The 20,986-nt window shown below is 49.6% G+C and overlaps 1 long non-coding RNA gene across 2 annotated transcripts in view; it reads right to left on the reverse strand.

Annotated features, from left to right (window-relative positions):
* Window positions 1–2,072: 2,072 nt before the first annotated feature.
* Window positions 2,073–20,986, reverse strand: part of LOC142483583 (uncharacterized) — a 137,453-nt gene continuing 118,539 nt past the window's right edge. For both annotated transcript variants that reach the window (XR_012797389.1, XR_012797388.1), the window contains one exon: window positions 2,073–2,171. This is a non-coding gene — a long non-coding RNA (uncharacterized LOC142483583). The remainder of the gene's footprint in view (window positions 2,172–20,986) is intronic.

Consider the following 20,986-nt stretch of genomic DNA (forward strand, 5'->3'; position numbering starts at 1 on the left):
CTGAGCTAGGTCTGGATGTATAAGAGACCTTATATGCCGCATCGGGCATCCTCTTATCCTTGGCTAGCTCCTCTGAGGCGGGTGCCGCCTGAGGGAGGAGGAGCGTGGAGGATGGTGAGTCCACTAGCCCGGCCAGCCCACCGGCCCCTAGAGGTGTGTTGTTAACCGCCTGCGGGGGAACCGCGGCCACTGCCGCTGCTGGAACTACAGGTGTCGCTACCGCTGGTGCCGCCCCCAATGCTGGCGCTACGACTGTCGCTATAGCTGTAGCTATCGCCGCTGCTGATGCGATTAGCGTTGCTAGAACTGGCGCTGCGCTTATCGCTGGTGTCACTACTGCTGGTGACTCTGCCGGTGCATGAGCATCAACAGCTGACTCTGGAACCAGCCTTCTTCCTTGCTTCGCGCGTCAGCCTGCAGTTGTATGATTTTGTCTACGAAGTACATTCTGATTGATGCGCTAAGTGTCGCGGGAGTGTCATTTCAATTTGCGTGATTTAACTATGTGTTCCGTCTACTGAGTTTTTCTGTGAGTATGGGAAGTATCGAGGGCCGACGGAGGCGGATCCGATCCGGATGAAAACTGAATTGCTACTCGCACGAGGTACCGAAACTGACTGAAAGAAACATGAATTGATATGTTATCATCGATACATGGGACCTCCTGCTAACCGAAGAAGGGGGGTTAGGCCTGCTATTTGCAACCGCCCCTTTACCCCCTTCCCGCATGCATATTTGCTATACCAGCATATTTTCCTGATCGTGCCCAGTCAGGGAGTGGGATTACCCGCACCATCCCTGGCCATGCGCTGAACAGGAAGTGGGATTACCCACACCAAACCAGAGGCATGCGGCCCTGTGCTGAACAGAGAGTGGGGGGTTACCCGTCCATAGCAGGGCCATGTGCTGAACAGGAAGTGGGGTTACCCATACAACCGCAGGGCCGTATATTAAACAGGAAATGGGATTACCCATACGATAGAGGGAGCCAAGTGCTGAACAGGAAGAGGGATTACCCATGCCCTACCATGGCCTGCGCTGAACAGGAAGTGAAATTAACCCCTACACGCGTTATACCTCTGCCTGCAGCATAACGCACCGTATACCCCATGTCGTCCTGAATGTAGCATGTAACGCTGGACCAATACAGCACATGACCCCCAAAGGCAGTATATACATACCCCTATGCTCCACGCAATGGCCCGAAGCCAAGCATGCAGCATATACGCCATATAATCCAAACCCGTCATGTAACCGCGCATGTGGTCTATAAACATTATATTCAGAACCCAGCACGTAACCGTGATCGCAGTGTATGCCATATAATCAAAATACGGCACGCCACCACGCCTGCGGTACCGTATACACCCCTGTAACCCAAATACCGCACATTATAACACTGACTGTAGCATATATACCCGTTATAATCCAATACGGCGCGTAACCTTGAATGCAGTATATCCACTATACCCGCCATGTAACCCACTTAAAGCACATTATAACACTGAATGCAGCATATATACACCTTATACTCCACATGCCGCACGTAACCGTGAATGCAGTATATACTCTATAAACGACCTTATAACCCTGAATGCAGCATATATACACTTTATAATCCACATACAGCACTTACCCTGAATGCGGTATATACACTATGTACGCCATGTAACCCAATTACAGCACATTACAACACTGAATGCAGCATAAATACATAAGGTGACCAGATTTCGAAAATGAAAAACCGGGACACCTTAAAAAATAATTTATTAAACAAATGACATCACGTGACACCCCCCGTTGCCATGACAATGAGACACTTTGATGCCCCTGCAGTGTTAGTGTGTATAGAGGTGGGGGCTTTGCTTGGGCCCTTCAACTTTTACAGCCAGGGCATTATTGGCCAGGAATGGCCAGTTCGGAGGGGATTACTACTTCAAAATGTATTTGATTCGTAACAACATCAAAAAACTCTAATACCAATAACTAACAACCACAGACAATGGTAATCTAAACCATCAAATAAAATGTCTACGGCCCTTGTTCAAGCATGTTTGCGGTATTTACCAGATAAATCAGTGCCTGCAATCCACGACTGTATCCGCCTCTCCGAGTGTCTGAAAGCAATCCAGCGTTCCTGGTGTGTGGCTGAAGAGGTGAGGGACTCCCTCCTCTCAAACGGAAAAGAAAAGCAAAAAATAGAGTTGGAACATACCTATCATACAGGGATGAGAGAGAGAGACAGAGAATGAGAGAGAGACAGAGAATGAGAGAGAGACAGAGAATGAGAGAGAGAGACAGAGAGAGAGAGACAGAGAATGAGAGAGACACAGAGAATGAGAGAGACACAGAGAATGAGAGAGACACAGAGAATGAGAGAGAGACAGACACAGAGGGCCTCATGCAGAGAGCATAGAATTTTCAAATTGGCGAATTTCATAAAAAGTAGCTTTTTTGGAGAGTTTTATTCTCCATATGCAGAAAAGTGCGAATGTCAATCATGCAAAGGCCTAAGGAAACTGGAGGTCTGGCAGTGCCGACCTTGATGGCTTACTATAAAGCGGCCCAACTATGTCAGATCACGCAGTGGCATGGTGATCCAGAGCTGAGGCGATGGGTAGCTTTGGAGAGGGAGGTGTGTGCTCCGCTAGAGCTCAAGGATCTTATCTGGTATCCCAGGGCTAGACTAAAAGATCTAAAAAACCCGCTGCCCTCTGTGTTGAACTCTCTCTCGGTCTGGGAATCGACAAAAAATAGGCATTCATTGACCTCTAAAGATTCATTAATGGCCCCTTTATATGGCAATCCGGACTTTGCTCCGGGGTTAACTGAAAGGAACTTCACATGCTGGCAAAAGGGGGGCTTAAGAAGGCTTAAGGACCTGGAGGGCAGAGACACAATCAAAACATTCGAGATTTTACAGTCAGAAAAGGGCTTACCCAACACAGATTTGATTAGATACCTCCAGGTTCGGGCATTTTATACCAAACACCCAAACAGACCACCACTAACTAATTTTGAAAAGCTCTGTGATCGGGGAACCGATACACGGGGACTCATCTCTGCTCTGTACAGGGAGGTGGTTGGGACAGATAAGGATGACGCACATAGACCCAGTTTTATGACCCAATGGGAGACAGACCTGACAGGACCGTTAGAAGACGAAGAGTGGACAGCAATTTTCAAAGCTGCGGCCAGCAGCTCGATTTGTACGACACTGAAGGAGAACTCATATAAAGTATTATTGAGGTGGTACCTCACCCCAGTTAGAAGGGCAAAATTCGTCGCGGGAGCTTCCCCTCTCTGCCCTAGACAGTGTGGGGAACAGGGGGACCTGGTACACATGCTGTGGTCTTGTCCACGAATCATACCCATCTGGACACAAATTAGAGATTGGCTTCAAAAGGTCTTTTTGGGCCTCAAAATCCAACTGGATCCGTGGGTTTTCTTGTTAGGTAGGCCCACGGACGAGGTATCTCGATCAGGAAACAAACTAATAGCACACTTTGCTACGGCGATGAGGTGCGAGACCGCAGCGTTGTGGAATCAGAATGCAATTCCATCGATAGACAAAATTCGGAACAGAATTTGGTTCGCCTGCCAGATGGAAAAGTTGACAAGTCTAGTCAACGACACTGGCTCAAATTTTCAAAAAGTATGGTCATTGTGGCTGGCACAGACCGATATCCCAGGGATGAGCAATGCCACCGTTTGGCTTTGATAGTAACAGGTGGGCTGTCCTTCAGTGACGGAACAGACACACGAGAGAGTTGACAAATAGTTTGACAGATAGGACGAATGCGAGAGACCTACACCTTCCCCCGATCGCTGGACTCGGTGGGTTGATCGAGGAGTTAGATCAGAACACGCAGAAAGAGCCAGGTTTATTGGAATACTCGGAGGATACTACACCCCTCCATGAGCCGTTACCTGCCCACCCCCCTCCACCCCCTCACCCTCCCCTCTCACGTCTTCCCCCTTCCATGTTCGTCTTGATGTTGTATGTCATAAAGCAGACTAAATGATAACAATATGATTCTGGATTGTACTATCTCTGCAAAAAAACAATAAAAGAAAGTTATAAAAAAAAAAAAAAAAAAAAAAAGTAGCTTTTTTGGAGAGTTTTATTCTCCATATGCAGAAAAGTACGAATTCTGCTATGTTTAACATGGATGCGTGTGGCGAGTTTGAATGGGAAAGATGCGCGCTTCAGAAATGTGTTAAAAAAAAATCGCGGCTTTTTTCCCCCCTTTGGTATAGGCGGCGAGCGCCATTTTATTGCCAACTTTTCCTGGCGCGGCAAAAATGAGAAAATCGCGCCATTTCCCTGGCGCGAACAGCCGCTACATGCCGTTCGTACCTCTCTGCATTCGGAGAGTTTTAAAAATGGCGAGACGGAGGTTCTCGCCAGCCGCGAGGCGAGTTTTAGCAATAGAAAAAACAAAATGGCGCGTTTTTCGTAACTCGCCATTTTCTGCCGGTTTCTGCGCGAAATTGTACAAAAAATGGCGAATTTTGAAATAACGATGCTCTCTGCATGAGGCCCAGAGAGAGAGAGACAAAAGTAATGTACTGTATAACCATTATACCGTACCCCCTAGTATTCGTGTAATCATTGTCCCACACCCCCTATTACTCACGCTTTGGCAATACTGAAATGTTCTTTTGACATGCCAATAAAGCTGATTTGATTTGAGAGACACAGAGACACACAGAGGGACACAGAGAGAGACAGAGATACAGAGACACACAGAGAGAAACAGAGACACACAGAGACACAGAGACACAGAGAGAGACAGAGACACAGAGACACACACAGAGACACAGAGACACACAGAGAGAGACAGAGACACACAAAGAGAGACAGAGACACACAGAGAGAGACAGAGACACACAGAGAGAGAGAGACACGGGCCTATTTAGTAAGCGTCGATAAGGCTGCGTCTATAGTATTTCAGATGGAGGGAAGGCGCACACGCTGCAATACACTTGCTGAAGCCTGAGCTTTTTTATGGCTTTGCAGGGTATGCTTCGGGCGCGATTTGGGGGCGTGGCAATGAATATTTGGAGGCGTGGCAATAACGTTCCGGCGCGGACGTCACTTGCCTACCTCACATCCCGATCCACCGGCATTTTTTCAGATGCAGCATCTGAAGCACTGTGCAGACAAGAAGAAAAATGCACACAATGCGCACCAGAGATTAAAATATAGTAAATTATTTATTAATAAAACAAGAAATAACCGTGGGGGATCCAACCCCACCTCAGTACATATGCGTCACAGATCCGGGTTCGGTTACAGAGTGACCTGACGTGTCATATATATATGTATGTTCAAATAACGGGGGAAAAAAGGGGGGGAAGGTGGGGAAAAAAACCTTGCATCTACTTTTGCAATATTAATGCCACTATAAGCCAATAAATAACTTTACATCAGTAAGAATTGGCGGTGCTCACGGGTTGTAAATAGTATGAGTGAAAAGAGAAAAAAGTAACCCGTGTGGGAGCACTCAGGTATGCAGATTAACATATAGTATTTTATTTATTTGACACAGTGCAAAAAAGGATAAGTAAACAGTACATGATTAAAAACACTTAAAAAAGGCTAGGACCCCTGTCACGGGTACTACCCATAGACACAAGTGGGCAAAACTAGGGAATGACTCAAATTGTCAACCCTTAACATGAAAATGGATAGTGACTCAAGAAACACTTGTTTGAATAGCATGGACGCGTTTCGTCCAGAGACTTAGACTTGGAGTGGGGGTGCGTCGGAGTGGGGGTGCTAGGCAGGACCCCTGACAGATGTTCACGTAACTATGCTACCCAGCACTGGTGCAACTAATCTTTGGACTGTGACACTCTATTTTTTCATTATGGATACTGACAACACACACAAGGTTATCTAATAGGTGTTCATCAGGTAATTTTCCATACATGCTATTCACACACTTCATTGCTCTACACATCTAGTGACTTCATCCCATCATGCCACCTTTTTCCTTCAAGTGATTTATTTGTGCTGTTGGTATTGGTTACATAATTGTATGCTCAAGCAGATTCATGATGGTTTAAGATTGTCATTTATATTTTGACTAGTCACTTCATTGGTGTGTAGTACGTATTATCTTTAGCTTTGTATAGGTGCCTGTGAACCGATTAACCTGTTGTGATTTATTCTGACCTATCCAAGTGTTTCTTGAGTCACTATCCATTTTCATGTTAAGGGTTGACAATTTGAGTCATTCCCTAGTTTTGCCCACTTGTGTCTATGGGTAGTACCCGTGACAGGGGTCCTAGCCTTTTTAAAGTGTTTTTAATCATGTACTGTTTACTTATCCTTTTTTGCACTGTGTCAAATAAATAAAATACTATATGTTAATCTGCATACCTGAGTGCTCCCATACGGGTTACTTTTTTCTCTTTTCACTCATTTTATATATATATATATATATATATATATATATATATATATATATATATATATATATATATATTGCGCGCGCACACACACATATAACATTTTATCCAACTTTTTCATTTATCATTTGTAGAGAAAATGAACATTGTCGCCAGAAGCGCTATTTTTTCAAAATGTAACATCTCTACTAGTGTAAAATGATACTTCATATAAAGCAGGTTATGGGACCCAGTATAAAATGACTATAATGTCTCTTATCACATCCCAGTATATGGATACTTTCTATTATCACAAGCTGCTAACATGTGACAGGGCTCAGTGTCTGAGCCCAGAATGTGACATACTGAACATTCTCATTCTAAATTTCAAAAAATATTGTGTTGATTTCTGACCTGACTGCCGTGGTTACAGCTCAACCACTCTGTTCTACTGCATGTCACCATTTTCTGCCACAACCAGCTGACGGTGGATCTGCAAGGAGTTCAACGCTCATTGGCATCACATCTGTGGCTTGGTTAACGTATCATTTCAGCTTTTTATTGTATTGTTTTGAAGTAGATTATATTTATTTAGTTGAATAGATATTTATTTAGTTTAATAGATATTTATTTAGTTAAATAGATTATATTTGTAAGTTTAATAAGTTATATTTTTTAGTTTAATAAGTTATATTTTTTAGTTTAATAAATTATATTTCTTAGTTTAATAAGATATATTTGTTAGTTTAATAAGTTATATTTCTTAGTTTAATAAATTATATTTCTTAGTTTAATAAGTTATATTTCTTAGTTTAATAAATTATATTTCTTAGTTTAATAAGTTATATTTCTTAGTTTAATAAGTTATATTTGTTAGTTAATAGATTATATTTGTTAGCACAGTAGATTATATTTACTAGTATTTAAGTCTCCCCCTCAGTGCCCCATTAGGACCCGTGGGCATATTTCACATCTTTTCGGAGTCGCTTATTTTTTAGACCCTCGGAGCCGAAACCTAAAGGGGTCAGCTAAGAAAGTTCGGATCAAGAGGAGCCGCACAGTTTAAAGACAGAACATTTCCAAGGGAGATGGAGACAATTTGGGTAAGATCTGATTAAAGGACAACCTTTGGGGAAGGAAAGGGTGACGCGGGAGTATAAGAGGGGGGTGAGAGAGCAAGGTGGTGTGTCAGATTGGGGCAGAGCAAGAGAACGCAAAAATGATGGGGATTTGCTGCACACTAAAAAAAACAATTAGTCATACTTTTACCGGTGCCCCTTAGTCTCAGGGAAGACCGGCATTTCGTCCAATGTATACAATATGATTGATGGAAAAGGGCACACGGATTTGAATAAAAAAAGATAATTTATTGTGCCACAGACTACAATGTTTCGGCTGCTGGCCTTTCTTTACTGGCTTTAGTGGGTTTAGCCACTTTACCTGAGAAAGGCCAGCAGGCTGAAATGTTGTTGTCTATGGCAATGCAAGAGAAAACAGGTTGGGGGGGTGGGTTCTCGCAAGGTCGCCGACCCATGGGTGAGTGTCCCCGGTGGCAACTAGTCCTGGACCCCGGGAAAGCTGTCTGTGGCCCATACAAGCTGAGTAACATGTAGAAAGGACACATGTATGTTCAGAATGAGTTAGCATGGTATTTTGAGAGGCATCATAGCAGGTCAGTGCAAGTCAGTGCAGAGCACTGCAAGGTCAGTCAATATGAGGAAGGGTCCGATGGAGGAGTTGGAGGGTCCCAGAATATCTCTTAAAGCAGGGGTGCGCAAATCGAGGCGTGCGACATTTTCTTGGGGAGGAGGGGCTCGGCGCTTACAGTGGCCCCTCGCTCTTCCCCACAGCATTTAAATTAAATGCCGGAAATCGCGCGCAAGGCCTCTGTAAGTTCCCTTTCCTTGTCTCCGGCGGCTTCTGGAGACAGCAACGTGGCGTCACATGATGTGGCATTACCATAGCAACGTGATATCACATGACGTCGTTACATCAGAACGTCGGAGACAAGGTGGGGAGAGTGGAGGGGGGAGCAGGGGGAAAAGGTTGCGCAACCCTGTCTTAAAGCATTGTCTTGCATACAGATCAGAGGCGAAGAATGGATATGGATATCCGATGTGAAGGAGGAAATAATACTGAGATCACTACCGCTAAGACCGATTCGATGGAAGAAGGTGAGTGATGAAATAGCCGTCACTGTGTAACTCTTCCAATTACCTGCAACTTCATGCAAAGAAATAGCAACGCTTGTTTTTAACGCATTAAGCGCCTAATGGGGAATTCAACTGCTGAGAGTTTAAGGGAGTTACTCACCAAACTCAGCGACGTTTCTGTGTCTCTGTGATAACTCCCCCAGGACATGCTTGAAAACCAGAGGTAACTCAATGTATTTTTGATAAATAGAAACATGACCTTCTGGGGAGGGGTATATAATGGGTACTGGGCCTGGTGAGGTGGGTATAACGGGTTCTGGGCCTGGTGAGGTGGGTATAACGGGTACTGGGCCTGGGGAGGGGCATATAGCAGGGTACTGGGCCTTGGGAGGGTTGTATAACTGGGTACTGGGCCTTGGGAGGGTTGTATAACTGGGTACTAAGCCTGGGGAGGTGGGTATAACGGGTATTTGCCCTGTGGAGGGCGGTATAACGTGGTATTGGGGAGGGGGTATAAGTGGCACAGGAGCTCTTGCGATACAGAGTATCACTGTCCCTGGTTACAAACACTTCATGTCTCCTGCAGATCAGGACACGCACGAAGGTGGTGCCCTTTGTGCCACCAGACGACGAGGCGGGCTACGAGGCGGACGACGAGGCATACGATAAAGCGGGCGTCAAGTGGTGCGAAGAGGTGGGCTACAAGGCGGCCGATGAGGCAGACGACGAAGCGGATGTCAAGTCTGGCGACGTGGTGGACGATGGCCTAGGAGAATACGAGCGGTGTGGACGGATCTGCTGCTTCACCTTTTTTAGGCGGAGGAGAAGACCCCGGGAGCAGGTAGCAGAATACGAGAGGTGCGGACAGATCTGCTGCTTCACCTTTTTTAGGCGGAGCAGCAGACCCCGGGAGCAGGTAACAGAGGAGCCAGGGCGTAGATCCAGGGGTATTCTAGGGGCCCTGAGAAGTTGGTTTGACCGCAGGAGAGGCAGATAAGATCAGGAAGGCTGCGGGAGGGGCAGGTACTAGAGGGAGATTGGGATATTGGGCGTGAGAGGGTGAGAGAGAACAAGGAGCAGGGCCGGAGCACGGGTTTCATGCGCCCCAGGCGAAACTTAAAATTTGTGCCCCAGTTGTATAAAAAATAATAAGATAAATAAAATAATAAAATAAACAGTGGCGTAGCTATCGGGGCTGCAGGGGGTGCGACCGCACCCCAGCACGACGCAAAATAAAAATAAAAGGGCGCCAAAATACTGGATAAAAAAAAGAATAATAATTTTTAAAAAAAGATAAATAAATTAGAAATAATAAGAGGAAAAAATAATAATGATTATTAATGCGCCCCTAGGACCTTTGCGCGCTAGGCGACCGCCTAATGGCCGGCCGGCCCTGCGAGGTATGCGGGAGGAAAAGGGGTGAATGGGATAGATATGCAGGGGGATGGGGGAGCAGGTGAGTTATACACAGGGGCACAAGGGCCCCATCACCCGCATCTCTATATACTGAGTGTGCCCCTGTGTATAACAACGCTGATCTGTGCTGTTCCATCTGATCTCACTGTGCAGTGATCCAGGGACCATCCGATCGCCATTTAATGGGGTCAGGAAGGAATTTTTTTCCCCCATTGCACAGCAGGGGTTATGTTTCGCCTTCCTCTGGATCACAGCAACAAACTGCCCTTTGTGCATGAATTATCAGTGAGATCTTTATACACCCTGCATTGGTCTTCACCCCTTTGCTGCCGGAGGGGCCTGCAGTGCATTGCTCTGCGTGTTACTATATCGCTCTGCAATGTGCTGCAGGCCCCTCCCAGCAAAGAGATTAATTATTTAAATAAAATACTCTCTTTAATCCAACCTATGTGTAGTGTCTTTTCTATCCGTTGTATCTATTGCTAACAGCTCAGTGATTCTTCCCCAGGTCGCTGCACTAGTGTCACACTGCCAAGCCGGGTGTGAGGGAGATTTATAGGGTCACATATACACTTCTGCCAAAACACGAGTGCAAACAGGAACCCCTCTGATCTGTCATATCTTTTATAACACAAAACGGTATCTAAAAAGGTAAAAAGAACATACATGGGATTCTGCTACAAATATCTCTCTAATTACAAACCAATTAGCAAATCATTCAGATTAGAGTCGAGCGAAAAGAAAGGGTTAAGTATCTCATGTACAGTATATGCAGTGTAGGCTGTTCTGCGCATTACATGCAGGGGACAACTTTTAGGGGATATAAGTAATGCTGATCTCAGAGCTGACCGGCTCTACCGGCTGACCTGCTCTACCGGCTGATCTGCTCTACTGGCTGACCGGCTGACCTGCTCTTCTGGCTGACCGGCTGACCTGCTCTACTGGCTGACAGGCTGACCGGCTCTACCGGCTGACCGGCTTCCCTTCTTCCAGCTAACTGACCTGAATTGTGGCCCCTGTATCTCCCAATTAAAACGTTTTATTGGCATATTCTTGTTTGATTCGTTCTATACAGACATTTTCTATACATTCATTGTGGGATTTGATAACATCTGTAAGATCTCTCAGAACATCACATTCTGTACGTTTGTGCTGAATATTTTTCCATTCTCAATTTACTTAGGGGCCTATGCAGAGAGCAGCGCTGGAAATAATGGGAATTGGTAATAAATTTACCTGTAATGGCGTGATTTTATCTCCATATGCAGAAAGGTCAGAAAACTGCATTTAAAATCATGCTTGATTATGGAGAGTTTCAACCGGCGAGATGCGCGCTGGTGAAACATGTTGTAAAAAAAGCGCGGTTTTTTTTTTCTTTTCACTCTCGCCGGTGAGCTCCAGTTTCCTGCCAACTTTTGTTGGCGGAGCTAATTGTAGAATTTCTCTCCATTTTAATGGCGCGAACAGCCCCTAGATGGCGATCGTACCTTTCTGCATACGGCCCTTTTCAAAACTGGCGAGATTTTGGTTCTCGCCAGCCGTGCGGCGAGTTCTACTAAAAAAAAAAAAAAAATGGCGCTTTTTACTCAACTCGCCATTTCCAACCTTATTATAGCCATATAGCGCTAAAAAACGCCGAAATTTCCATTCGCGCTGCTCTCTGCATAGGCCCCTTAATATTAGTTTTTGGCTTCAATTATTTATATCGAGCCCAAAATACCTTTATACAGAAAATGCTGTTCCCTTTTTCCCACAAATGCTGCTTCATTAAAGCCCAGGGGTGGCACTTTATGCATTCTCAAACTTTTAGGCAACATCCCTAATTTCCAAAAGTGGGATAAAATCTGTGCATATTTAAATGGTTAATTTTTCCATTTTTCCATTGTGACAAAATATAAATTTTCTCACTCAGACTCCTAAATCCCTCCCCAAATATATCCGTTTCACATAAAAGTGTGTGCGCTTCTCCTTCCGCCTAACTGGCATGTCGTCCTTACGGGCGCCACTCCATGTAACTCCACGCTGCCCTCCAGTGGCAAAAGAAATAAGATACATTTACTATACTCGTCTGGCAGCTGCTCCCGTATAAGGTGGGTAACTCTGTATTAGGGGTCTTGGTTAGAGTATATTTTATACTTATGTCGGATAGATGAGGAATTAATATTCCTAACGGGTTATTGTGAGAGGCCTTAGATCTTATCCTATATGCACGCAGCCCTCGCCTCTCTGACCTTGAACACGTACTTCAATCTGATTTTTTGAGACTTGAAACTGGATTTCCCAAAACAAACTGATTTTAAACACTGACAAGACTGTAACAATGGTATTTGGGACCAGAGCTAAATTGCTAAAGCTACCAATGACAGAGCTTCAGATAAAAACCAACTCTAATACCATCCTAGCCCCTGTTACTGGTTTGAAATATCTGGGCATATAGTTCAACTCCCATTTAACATTTGGGTTGCACATTGATACCCTGACATCCAAATCCTATGCCAAACTAGGTGTACTTTACAGGAACAAATCCTCCCTAAGGCCCTCATGCAGTAATCGCCTACAGCGATTCAGTAAGCCCAGAGAACCTGGCGATTAGAGCAAAAATAACCGTTTTTTGTTTTGCCGGAAAATAAATAAATAAATAAAATCTGCAGACGCGCGGTGATAAGCCACTTTTCGGCACTGATCGCCAGTTTTTCAAACACGCTCAATTCTATAAGCCCTGATCAGCTTATTGCGGCTGATCGCCACTTTAAAATTGCTGTTTCTTCTCCAAATTGTCCCGCCACAAAAGTTGGCAAGAAGGTGGGGTGAAGCTGCGATGAAAATAACATGCATGTATCCCGGAGCTGATATCCATTAATATCAGCACCAGAGACCCCCGGCATGAATCCCATGCATAAAAAATGCATTTACAGGCAACTTCATTACCGCCAAGGCAATGAAGGGGTTATACACCCGTGCCAGGCTTATTGTGGGTAGCGGGGGTGGCAGAAGGTGGTATTTGGCCCTGGCTGGGTGTTTAGGCCTTGCCAGGGGGTTGGGGGATGACTTAACCTCTTCTTTAACTTAGCGGTTAATACCGCTAAGGTAATGAAGGGGTTAACCCCTCCCACTACCCCCCCACCCGGTAGGCCTAAACACCCATCCTTGGGGCCAATACCCCGTTCACCCACCCCCGCTACCCTCAATAAACACAAATACACATAACAGCCCCACTGGCCACCTCCTAGGTCCCTATTAAACCATTACAATATTCATAAAACCATTATTTTGTTTACACCCAGGATTATTACATGGGGTTAGGGCTATGTTATTCAGTGAGGGGTTGTATGTTTGTATTCGTAGGGACAGGCAAGGCCGGAGCCAGATGGGGTTCTCCTGCCTCTGTCCTCCCTGTCTCCTGACCCTTCCTGTAGCCGGACAAAGAAGAAGAAGCAGGCACACGGTCTTACTCAAAGGAGGTTTAATATGCCATAAAGTCCAACGTTTCGGCAGTCAAGGTGAAGGCTACAAACACAAGAAACAGTCACAATATATACCACCCCCCTGATACTCACCCCTCCCGGCTCTGCCACATAACCAGGATGCTGACGCCCACCTGATGACGTCAGAGCTACCATATGGCGCCCCCTAGTGACGTCAGACGTCTAAATCCCTGGCAATACAGCATAGAGCTGTCTTGGAGGACTGCAGCCACAGCCACACATGGGGGAGTGTTCAGTCTGGGGAGAGGTGTGGCTGTGGCTGCAGTCCTCCAAGGCAGCTCTATGCTGTATTGCCAGGGATTTAGACCTAGACGTCTGACGTCACTAGGGGGCGCCATATGGTAGCTCTGATGTCATCAGGTGGGCGTCAGCATCCTGGTTATGTGGCAGAGTGGGGTGGGGTTGCATCCCTTGTTTTTATGACTTTCTAATAAAGATAGATTTCTGCCAGACCTGCCTCTTCTCTGGATCATGGTGCGCTGCACTTTCTCTAGGGTATGGGAGACTGCCTGACGGGTGGCTGGGTTATGGGAGACTGCCTGACACTTTTATGGGAGACTGCTGACACTTGGGTGGGTGGGTGGGTTATGGGAGTCTGCCTGACACTTGGGTGGGTGGGAGACTGTCTGACACTTGGGTTGACTGCCTGACACTTTGACTGCCTGACACTTAGACTGCCTGACACTTGGGTGGGTGGGTGGGAGACTGCCTGACACTTGGGTGGGTGGGTGGGAGACTGCCTGACACTTGGTTGGTTGGTTGTTAGACTGCCTGACACTTGGGTGGGTGGGTGGGAGACTGCCTGACACTTGGGTGTTTGGGAGACTGCCTTAAACTTGGGGGGGTGGGTGGTAGACTGCCTGACACTTGGTGGGTGACTGCCTGACACTTGGGTTGACTGCCTGACACGTGGGTGGGTGACTGACTGCCTGACACGTGGGTGGGTGACTGACTGCCTGACACTTGGGTGGGTGGGAGGGAGACTGCCTGACACTTGGGTGGGTGGGAGGGCGACTGCCTGACACTTGGGTGGGTGGGTGGTAGACTGCCTGACACTTGGTGGTTGACTGCCTGACACGTGGGTGGGTGACTGACTGCCTGACACTTGGGTGGGTGACTGACTGCCTGACACTTGGGTGGGTGGGAGGGAGACTGCCTGACTCTTGGGTGGGTGGGAGGGAGACTGCCTGACACTTGGGTGGGTGGGAGGGAGACTGCCTGACACTTGGGTGGGTGGGAGACTGCCTGAAACTTGGGGGGGTGGGTGGGAGACTGCCTGACACTTGGGTGGGTGACTGCCTGACACTTGGGTTGACTGCCTGACACGTGGGTGGGTGACTGACTGCCTGACACGTGGGTGGGTGGGTGACTGACTGACACGTTAGACTGCCTGGCACGTGGGTGGGTGGGTGACTGACTGCCTGACATATGGGTGGGTGACTGACTGACACGTGGGTGACTGACTGACACGTGGGTGAGTGGGTGAGTGGGTTGGTGTCTGTATACATTCTGTCACTGATACACACAGACACTGGGAGGGGGCAGTCACACACACACTGGGGGGGCAGTCACACACAAACACAGAATGGGAGGGGGGCAGACACACACACACAGAATGGGAGGGGGGCAGACACACAAACACACAGAATGGGAGGGGGGCAGACACACACACACACAGAATGGGAGGGAGGCAGACACACACACACAGAATGGGAGGGGGGCAGACACACACACACAGAGAATGGGAGGGGGGCAGACACACACACACACACACAGACTTGGAGGGGGCACTTACACACACTGGGAGAGGGGCATCACACAGTGGCAGGGGGCAGACAGACACACACACAGACTGGGAGGGGGCAGTCACACATACACACAGACTGGGAGGGGGGCAGTCAAACATACACTGGGAGGGGGGCAGTCACACACACACAGACTGGGAGAGGGGCAGTCACACACACACAGACTGGGAGGGGGAGGGCAGTCACACACACAAACAGACTGGGAGGGGGAGGGCAGTCACACACACAAACAGACTGGGAGGGGGGACAGTCACACACACACACTGGGAGGGGGCAGTCACACATACACACAGACTGGGAGCGGGGCAGTCAAACATACACTGGGAGTGGGGGCAGTCACACACACACAGACTGGGAGAGGGGCAGTCACACACACACAGACTGGGAGGGGGAGGGCAGTCACACACACAAACAGACTGGGAGGGGGGGCAGTCACACACACATAGACTGGGAGGGGGGGCAGTGACACACACACAGACTGGGAGGGGGGTAGACACACACACACACTGGGAGGGGGGCAGTCACACACACACTGGGAGGGAGGGGCAGTCACACACACACAGACTGGGAGGGGGCAGTCACACACACACACACACACACACACACACACTGGGTGCGGGGGCAGTCACACACACACTGGGAGGGGGCAGTCACACACCCACACTGGGTGGGGGGCAGTCACACACCCACACTGGGTGGGGGGGCAGTCACACACACACTGGGAGGGGAGGCAGTCACACACACTGGGAGGGGGGCAGTCACACACACTGGGAGGGGGGGCAGTCACACACACACTGGGAGGGGGCAGTCACACACACACTGGGAGGGGGGGCAGTCATACACACACTGGGAGGGGGGCAGTCACACACACTGGGAGGAGGGCAGTCACACACACTGGGAGGGGGGCAGTTACACACACACACACAGACTGGGAGGGGAGGCAGTCACCCACACAGACTGGGAGGCGGGCAGTCATACCCACACACACTGGGAGGTGGGGCAGTCACACTTGCACAGACTGGGAGGGGGGCAGTCATACACACACACACAGACTGGGAGGGGGGCAGACACACACACACAGACTGGGAAGGGGGCAGTCACACACACACAGGCGACATGGGGCTTACCTGTAGTGCCACTGTAGGGAGCCAGAAGTAGTGAGGCTTTTTTCCAGTCTGCCGGCAGTTTCAGTTGCCAGCTGTGAGCCTTCCTTCTGGTGAAAACACACACACACACACACACACACACACACACACACACACACACACACACACACACACACACACACACTACATCCGTCCCTGATACTAAGCCCCGCCCCCGGCATATCCTAACCTCCAACCAATCCCCTGCTTCTACTCTAAAGCCCCGCCCCCGGCATCCTGCTATTGGGGAAAAAAAAAAATACGGCCGCCGCATCCTCCACACGCTGCCGCCTCCGCGCACCGCCGCATCCTCCTCATGCTGCCGCCTCCGCGCACCGCCGCCGACTCGCGCTCGGTACCAGTCACCAGGGGCAAAACCCGGGACATTTCCGGGACGGACTGTCAACCGGGACAGCACAGAAAAAAACGGGACTGTGCCGGCAAAACCGGGACGAATGGTCACTCTATAAATACACCTTATACTCCACATGCAGCACGTAACCGTGAATGCAGTATATACTCTATATACGCCATGTACCCCAATTACGACACCTTATAACCCTGCGTGCAGCAAATGTACACCTTATAATCCACATACCGCACTTAACCCTGACTGCGGTATATACACTATACCCGCCATGTAACCCAATTACAGCACATTACAACACTGAATGCAGCATAAATACACCTTATACTCCACATGCAGCACGTAACCGTGAATGCAGTATATACACTATATACGCCATGTAACCCAGTTACAGTACATTGTAACGGCGAATGCAGCACCTATACACACCCTATCGTACAGAACGTAACTACGAGTGCAGTATACACACTATATACACCATGTCACCCCATTAAAGCCCATTGTAACTTCGGATGCGGTATATACACACCCCCTATAATCCAAATACAATATACGCCATGTAACCCAATTACAGCCAATTGTACCTCAAATGCAGCTCGTATGCCTTATAACCCGAATACAACGCATTATAACCATACCCCGAATACAACGCATTATAACCATACCCCGAATACAACGCATTATAACCATACCCCGAATACAACGCATTATAACCACACTGAGGTGTATACACTTTATTCCCCACATACAGCCCGCTATCACTACGAATGCGGTATGCAGCGATACCCACGGCCATTCTAGCATTGATCATAACTTTATCCAATGTTGAAAGAAATCAATTACAGCACATTATACCACTGCCATGTAACCCCACTGAGTGTCCCGTGCTCCAACCCCGGGGGGGGGGGGGGGTTGGGGGATACCCACGGCCATTCTGTTGGGGGAACCGTCGTGGCAAAAAAACGTGGGGGGTTGTTGTGCCTCTCCTCGTCCTCCCTCTGGCCCCCCCCTCCCCAGCCGCAGAGGCTGATGGAGGGCGAGCCACGTGGCAAGGGAATCCCCCCTGGCTATTCCCTGGTACCGGCAAGGGGATCCCCCCGTTCCCCGGAGGCCCCCCCTCCCCGCCCGCCAGCTACCAAGGCTGATGGAGGGAGAGCCACGCGGTAAGGGGGATCCCCACTAGCTATCCCTTGGTCCGGCAGGCGGATCCCCCCCTTCGCCGGAGGCCCCCCCCTCCCCGCCCGCCGAGCAGGCCAGCCACGGAGGCTGAGGGAGGGAGAGCCGCGCGGTAGGGGGATCCCCCGTGGCAGCACTCCCCGGCCGCCTCGCAACTATCCCCTGGACAGCCATAGCGGAGGCGGAGGGGGGGGATGCTGCGATCGGGCCCAAAGGGAGACTACAAACTCACCTGGAGGAGAGGAGAGGACACTAAACTTCGCAGCAGACCGGGAGCAGAATGGAAGATTCAGCTCCCGGCTGCCTCTTTTGTACTGACCTAGGCCTGCCCCCCCCCCCCCCAGGGGGGGCCGCGATGGTGGCCCAGAGATCCCAGGGAGGTGAGGGGGGAGGGGGCTTGCCCCCTGGTCATGGGCTTCCCTTGCCTAATTGGCTGGAGGGATTGCTTCTGCAGGGGGCCAAGCTTTATATATTATGTGTATAGACTCTACCGCGCTGGGAGTCCGTCCCCGGACCTGATAATCAGCCCTTCCCCGCTCACCATTTGTCCCGGCACTTAGCTGCTCCCAGCTCTTTGTCACGACCCAGCATTTCTCTGCAGACAACGCAGCTAAGTGAATTACTGTGCCTGCATGCAAAGAAATGCTAAAACACACATTACATTACTGGCTGCCTTTCTAAGGCCGTGTTCGGGGTGGCTGCTACGCGACGCGTGCGTGCGCACGTCCGTCGCAATTTTAGATTGTTTGGTGGGAGTGTTCAAACTGAAAACTCCACCGGCGGTAAAGTGCAGCGTTGACGCCGCTGTAACCAGAAATGATATTTGGGGCTGCAGTCGCATCACGTGAGCTGGTTCAGCGAACCAGCTCCGTGACACGTTCCCCCCGCCAAGCCCCCAAATGCCGCGACCCGACTCCTGCAGCCTGAACACAGATCGCCAGGCTGCAGGAGCACGCGGGGGAGGTGCGCGTGGACGCACGCTGCCGCAGCAGCCACGCTGAACTCAGCCTTACTGTATGGGGAAAAGGCTACACTCTAACATGGGGCATAAAGTGCTTTTCTACATATATATAGCCTGGCCTTCGGCATCTATTGCTAATTCTGGGCCTTTCCTCTGTCAGTCCTGTTAGAACAGGCAGTGGAAAGGTTAATTCCTTCAGTTAGCCTGTTTGCATTTCAGCTCTGAGTATAGTAGCAATATTCAGGGGCAGGCCTAAGCAACCTTTGAGCATGTTAATCCAAAGGGTGGATATGGGTTGGAACACCCCCTGATGTGTGTGAGCCAATCGGAATCCAGCTTTGAGTTGTAATGATTCAAAGCTAGAGACACTCCCGGAGCGGAGGGGGTGGTGGAAAGGGGAGCGGGGGGAGAAAGGGGAGCGGGAGGGGGGAGAAAGGGGAGCGGGAGGGGGGAGAAAGGGGAGCGGGAGGGGGGAGAAAGGGGAGCGGGAGGGGGGAGAAAGGGGAGGGGGGGGATCGACACACTGCTTGGACAGTTAAGGCAGGTGTCATTACGTCCCTCATAACGCACACACAAAAAACGTCTGCTACAGCCGTGTATAACGCGGGGGAACTCTTCCCTAACTCCTCCTGTTGTCACCCTTCAAATCCCGGCACCAAACTTGGGCGCAAAGACCTTGCAACAATTTGCCTCGCTACATCACCCCCTTGGCCTAATAAACATGCTATTACTATTAGTTCACAATAGCCCAAGGAAGGGGGGTTACATTTGTTGGGCGATCTGATTGAAAAACACAAAGCCCCCCCCCCGTTCCCCGTGACTCGCGGCTCGCCCCCCCACCCGTTCCCCGTGACTCGCGGCTCGCCCCCCCACCCGTTCCCCGTGACTCGTGGCTCGCCCCCCCCCCCTCAGTTCCCCGTGACTCGCCCCCCCCCCCCCCGTTCCCCGTGACTCGCGTCCCCCCCCGTTTCCCGTGACTCGCGGCTCCCCCCCCCGTTCCCCATGACTCGCCCCCCCCCCCGTTCCCCGTGACTCGCGCTCCCCCCCGCCGGCGCCCACTTGTCCCCCGATGTGCCGTCCGGCTGAGTGAGGCGTGCAGCCGGCGGCAGGAAGCACCCTGTGTGGGCCTGTGTGGGCCTGTGTGGGCCTGAGGCGCGAGGCTGCGCGCCTGAAATGGGAGAGTTACTGGCGCCATAAGCTGAGGCGGGACGCGCAGTTACTTACCTGAGGGGGAGGTAGCGCCGGGGAGGTAAGGAAGCGGCTGGGGTAGGAGGGCCGTGCTTCCCCTCCGTCTGGAGCCGGTGCAGGGCGGCGCACGTGATGGGGGGGATGGACAGAGGGGGGGGTGGTGTGTGTGTGTGTGTGTGTGTGTGTGTGTGTGTCCTGTCTGTATATGTGTATGTGTCCTGTCTGTCTATCTGTGTCCTGTCTGTGTATCTCAGTGTGTGTGTGTGTATCTGTGTGTGTCTCAGTGTGTGTGTATCTCAGTGTGTGTGTGTGTGTGTGTGTGTGTGTGTATCTGTGTGTGTCTCAGTGTGTGTGTATCTCAGTGTGTGTGTGTGTGTGTGTATCTGTATGTGTCTCAGTGTGTGTGTATCTTTGTGTGTGTCTCAGTGTCCTGCCTGTGTGTGTCTCCGTGTCCTGCCTGTGTGTGTCTCCGTGTGTGTGTGTATCTCTGTGTGAGTGTATGTGTGTGTCCGGCCAATGAGAGGTGTGCGGGGGCGGGCCAAGGGAGCCAATGGGATTGCCGCTAGGGACACAGGGGACACAGGGAGACACATACAGACACGGCCACAGAACACTTTCACAAATAGATAGATAGATAGATAGATAGATAGATATACACACACTATTAAGGTTATGGTGGGTAAAAAAGTGACAAAAACCCTCCACAGTAAAGCATAAAGCAACTGTAAATATTACTGTATGTTCATTTGCATGTCTTAGACAGGTCTGCAACCCTGTCTTTCCCCATTGTCACCCAGCATACAGCGCTTCCACTGCAGCAAGGGATTCTGGGAAATGACATGCAAATGAGCACTCAGTGCCACCTTTTGTCTCAAGCTCGTATTACACAAG

The sequence above is a fragment of the Ascaphus truei genome, unplaced genomic scaffold (assembly GCF_040206685.1).
Source record: "Ascaphus truei isolate aAscTru1 unplaced genomic scaffold, aAscTru1.hap1 HAP1_SCAFFOLD_338, whole genome shotgun sequence".
Taxonomy (NCBI): Eukaryota; Metazoa; Chordata; class Amphibia; order Anura; family Ascaphidae; genus Ascaphus; species Ascaphus truei.